Here is a 5,822-nt window from a genome sequence, read left to right on the forward strand (position 1 = left end):
TTGACAACATGCCCACAATATATACCAGTGAGATTAGAATCCAATCTACCATATATGTTGTGTATCTACTATTTTACCATATGGGATTCACTTTATGGGAGCAGAGGTTAAAAATAATTTCCATTTTTTTTAGAAACACTGGACATTTTGCATCTATTATTTCTAAACCTTCCAGCAATATAGTTCACCAATAAAAAAATTGAAGCTTAGAGAATTTAACAAATAAAACTAAGTTTACTCACCTAGTAAGACAGTAGCTAGAGAATCTAGGAAGCCAAGCCTGCTCTGTTGGACTCCAGATCCCATGCTTTCTCCTCTGTGCTGGGCTATTTTCTTGTTAACATCTATCCCTGATGTTCAGCTTACCCGACCCCAGGTAGTTTTCCACAGATTTCCTGGGGGTATGCTCCTTCTCCCAGAACTGTTCTAGCTGACTAAGCACTGAACTGCTGTCTCCTCCATCACTGAGTCCCAACCCTTCCTGAAGATTTCTCAAGGAGGGTGGAGTTGGGCAAGTTCCCCTAAGCCAAAGTCAAGAACCCACAAAGGAAGTTTACCTCTAGCTTCCTGATGAAGCCCAGCTGAAAGGAGGCTTCCTCTTGCCTAAAACCAACGTGAAGATTTTCAATTTTCTGGAAAGACTCGGATGCTTCACGTCCTGAAACAGGTCTTCCTGAGGTGTTTCATAGCTGTTGCATCAATGGGTTGTAGGTTGAGGTAATAGGAGAATCTCTCTCTCTCTCTCTCTCTCTCTCTGGAACACCCACAGTTTTAGAACTCTCTCTCTCTCTCTCTGTGTGTCTCTCTCTGTCTCTGTCTCTCTCTCTCTCTCTCTCTCTCTCTCACACACACACACACACACACAAATGCACACAGTTTCTCTCAGGTTTTTCTGGGGCATCCATTCCCAGTTCCATCAGAGCTGCCTCCTGGGGTTCCTTGATGCTTCTGCTGTCACCTTTCCTTGGTTCACACCACTTCCCAGGGCTTTGAGAACAAAGCCCAGGCCCAGCTCTTGTCCCTGCTAATGCCTCTCAGCTAGTGACTGCTAAAATGCCCCTTGGAAATTAGAACTGTTTCCAGTCTTGAGCAGAGGAAAGTCCCATATATTATCCCATTTTATCTGACAGTCTATAGTTCCGTCCAGGGACCTGAGCTCATCCTGACTCTGTGTCTCACTGGCAGTCTCAACTGTGCAGCTCAGTCTCAGTGCAGCCCTTGTTCATACTTGACCTTCAGGGAAAATTTCCTTCAGGAGGGGATCCTGCCCAGGAGTTCTCAAAATGGCACCCTCCCAGCAGCCATAGAGACTATATGAAAATGGACTGTTGAGCCTGACCTGTCATCTTTTAGAGGTTGATAACAGCCAGTCGCATCTGTTCTTTGTTGTTACAGTCCTGGAATCATTTGAGCTACTAAAGCTGTAGGTGATGAGGGGTTTTCAGATCTAAGCTGGAGGAAAAACAACTTGCCTTAGCACATTAGGCATTTTCCAGGAAAGAAAAACAGTCATGTCCCTGTGACTTTGTAGTTTTAATGTGACCTACAGCAGGACAGCACCTTGACCACAGTTAATTATTCTTTATTGAGAATATGCCATTTACCAATGTTTGTAGACTATCACTTAGAAAAAAACTATAAAAATTATATATTTTTTTTATTTTTGCAAGGAGAGAGAATAAAAGTAAATGACTCCTTAAAACAAGGAATCCATACAGTAAGAAGCAACTAATGTGACAGACCTACTAGGAACAGAATCCCAGAAGAACTGGAATCACACTCTCCCAAGTGTAAGTCTGAAGGATGTCCCAGGAAGGCAGAGGGATGTAAGGGCCCTGAGCCGAGGCCAATTAGCGCTCAGTAAACAAATGAGAGCACTTTGCTTTCTGCCTAATTTTAGGCCCGCCTTCCAAACAGCTCGGGTGATGAGTTCTTAAGGAAATAAATAAAAGTCCAAATTCCCATAGCAATTCAATTTACAAAGTGAGTTCTATTTGATTTGTGGAGGAACAGCTTGTGTTTTGTTTTGTGTCAGAGCCTCTGAATGGCAATTCCAGAAAAAATGTGCTGAGTCATGAATCCCTAAGGATAAAAGATTTTGACAAGAACATGCCTGGGGGAGGGTAATAGCTGTGACAGCTGTACAAGTTAGGGATAACAGAAAGCTCATTCTTCTTCTTCTAAATAAGGCCCTTCAACACAAACATTTACCCCACACCTGTGCCCAGGAACACTTGACACGTCCTTTGGATACTGAGAGGGAGGTGTCACACACTAAGGAATAATGATAACAAAAATCATAATAGTTAATATTTACTGAACAGGTGCCCGTAACGTGTATGGGGTTATCTTATTTAATTCCCATAACAGCCCTATGACATGTTTGACAAATGAGGAAACTAAGGCTTTGAGAGGCTAAATGACATGTTCACAATCACCTAGCCACAGGAACTGAGCTAGGATTTGAACCCAGAAACCATAACCTTAACAAGTATATATACTGCATCTCTGAATATTATCCATGTATTCGTACATCTCCGATCACCTTTACTGATTGTGCAAAGGGGCATTTTATTTACCAGCATCCTTCAGCCACAACTGACAGCAGAGCAAAAGGTCCCAGGATTGTTATTAATGAAGGAGAAATTGTGTGGCACTGCTAATGTAAACTGTGTATTTTATGTGTTTAAAATAATACTCCTAAGTAAAAGAAAAAAATGAGACATTCTTTCCTTCAAAACAGAGCTCTCCTTTATTTTCCAGAACGTCCTGAGTTAAGATAATCTTAGATTGATTGCTAGAAGTTGAGGCTATCTGAGATGAGAGGACTTTCCAGCCAGCACAACACAACTGACCTACCATGTGGTCATGACCTCCCAGTGCTGCAGCTGCAGGTTCTTGGAAATTGTTCCTCATGGGGCCTTTAAAAGTTGGTGGCTGAAACTTCTCTCTTGATGACATAGTCACCCTCGAGAAAATGAGTTTACCAACTGGCTCCTAGGAGGCTCATCAGAGAGAGAGAGAGTGAGGCACGAGGGCTGAAAGGAAGAAAGAGGGTCCCTAACAAAGTTTCTTTCCCCAACTCAGCTCCAGCTGCTTGGAGGGTCAAGAAATGTCTTTTGAGTCACAAAAGAAAGATTATGTCCTGATCAGTATAATTTCATTATTAAGGATGCTTTTAAAATGCTAATTCTTGGGGCACCTGACAGGCTCAGTGGGAAGAACCTGTGTCTCTTGATGCTGGGATCATGAGTTCGGCCCCTTATGGAAATAAATAAATAAATAAATAAATAAAGTTTAAAAAATGCTAATTCTTAGGAAATGGGCAAGCCTTGAATAATTATTCACATACACATGACTTCTCTATTCACTAAAGGATTGACTCTATAGCAACACATCTTCCTGAGCCCCATTTCCCAGCCATGTTAGAAACCAAAGCATTCACTAGACACTTTTTCATTTTGCTTTTGGAAGTTGCTTATATATTTTGTCCATATCATGACAATTATGTTTTGTACCATACAATGAAGATTAGCATCCTCACCTCACAGAGCTATTATGAAGGATAAATAATATAATGTGCCTAAGAGCATAGTAAGAATTCCACCAATGATTGACAAGATCATCATTAAGAGTTGCAAAGAGGAATCTGTCCCCTTTTTCCTCAAAAGGATTCTGTAGGATTGACATGTTAGCTTTTTGGGAGCCAATGGTCAAAATAGTTTAGCAAATTTGACTTTTGAATACGCTGAGGTCCAATCACCAATTCGGGGGTCTGAAGTGAACATGTGATCATTTGTTTTACATTCAAGTGAAATATAACTGTAATTCAGAGAAGGAGGACTCGTTAAGAGAAAAAGCAGCCAAACCAATGCAAAACAAACAAAAAATATTTTATTGCAACTTAAAATTCATTGCCTAGACAATTGAAAATGCACACGCTGGATGGTATTAGTAGACATGGTGAAGATGCATTTGGATAATTATCAACGTTGATGAACATGGGGATGTCAGGAAAGTTACTTTTTCAGGTTATTGGACTTCCTGAATATAATGTTGGCAAAAAGGAACTTTCAACATAAAAACACTTAGTTTAGCTTTTTAAAATGTCACTTCTTATATTTATTAACCTTGACAGTGACTGAAGAATGAGGTACAGAAAACTTTCCAGAAGTCTGAGTATGGAGAAGTCCAAGGCACTTTGAAGCCCCATTATTGCATTATTAAGTAGGATTAACTCAGTTATGAAATTCCCCCACACTCCAGGTTTATTGCATACAAAAGATCTATTTACGGACCTCACTGAGGTGTTGTGGGGCTTCATGCTTATAAAGTGCTTCAGGCGCCTTTGAAGAAAGGCAACATACAAGTATAAAATCATATATTTCAAAAGAAATGAAGAGACAATTTGGGCACAATAGGAAGAGTGCGTCCTATTTAAAGAACCACAGTTGGCTATTTATAAAAACCCCTCACCTCAATGGTTTACTGTTTTTTTGTTTTTTATTTAAGAGAATGAATGTTTTCTGTTGCCAGTCTTGTAACCCTCATTTTCGACCTGGCTGTGTCGTCAGAATTCCTTGAAGAGTTCGCTAAAAATGCAGATGCTTGGCCCATAGCCAAACCTACAGAATTAAAATCTCTAAGAGTAGTACTCAGGCAACCATCTTTTTAAAAGGATCTAGAGGATTCTGACACACAGCAAAATTCAAAAAATATTTCTTCAGAAAGATGCCCATTTATTAAACAGTGATTTTCTTTCAAAACATTTTTCTTAAGATTGAATACAGTTGGATCAGGGTATCAATTTCTTATTGCTTTTTTGTCTTCCCATGTCCCACACAGACTCAGAGTTCATCACACACACACACGCACGCACGCGCACACACACACACACATTTTAGTTCTGCCCTTGAATTAAAATCTGATAGTGGTAAAATCTCATAGTAACAAATAAATGCTTCATCAAGAAGACACGCAGGGACTTGCAATTCATCCCCACTGTGCCCAATGCAAATGGATGTTTCCCATTTGCCAGAACGGAATGGTTTACGCATTTCCAATTTGGAAACAGGTAAAATCAGCACTTCCTGGGAAACATCAGCTGAGTGGATGCTGACAGAGAAGAGTGAGTGTGCTTTTGGCAGCCAACCGTGAAGCAAGTCTGTGGTGAGTGCTCCAGTTTGGAGACTGCCTGCCTCTAGGCAAACACCTTAGGAATTGAAAGGATTTAAGCGCAGTGGATACCAAATATGGGGTGCTGCCTCAAGGTAAATAAAATCAAATAGTGAAAACCAGTGACTGTAATTTAAAATATCTTTGAGGAAAAAAAAAAAAAAAGATCAGCTTGCTCCACTGCAATTCTTAACGCCATTTTAGTAACCACTTTCATCTCCTGACTGGCCTGAAGTCTTCAACATACTAGCTAGTCTAACATAGAGAAGAGAGTGATTTCGCCCCTGGTGGCCTTCACATATATCTCATCATGCTGCCTACATCAGGTTTAAAATAGAAGAGCTCCCTCTGGGTGCCTTTCAGTGGAACTAATGGATCCTACAGAGAAATTATATTTCTTTACACAGAGAAAGCCTTTCGAGGCTGGCCAAAATGTTTACAATGTCAGGAACTCACGAATAAGGGTAAAACAGAATAGTCCCACTTCTTGGAAAAAGAAAAAAAGGAGGGGTGGTAAATACAGGCGATAGAAGCTACATATACAGTACAAAGAGAATAGGATTTGTAACAAACAAAAAATTCATTCAGAGTCAGCCACAGTGAAATTTCGCTATGAGAAAACAATCTGTAGTTCCTTCCAGTATCCT

Source organism: Lynx rufus, unplaced genomic scaffold (genome assembly GCF_022079265.1).
Source record: "Lynx rufus isolate CCGP_SWC_20201006 ecotype Redwood Valley unplaced genomic scaffold, mLynRuf1.p SCAF_11, whole genome shotgun sequence".
Taxonomy (NCBI): domain Eukaryota; kingdom Metazoa; phylum Chordata; class Mammalia; order Carnivora; family Felidae; genus Lynx; species Lynx rufus.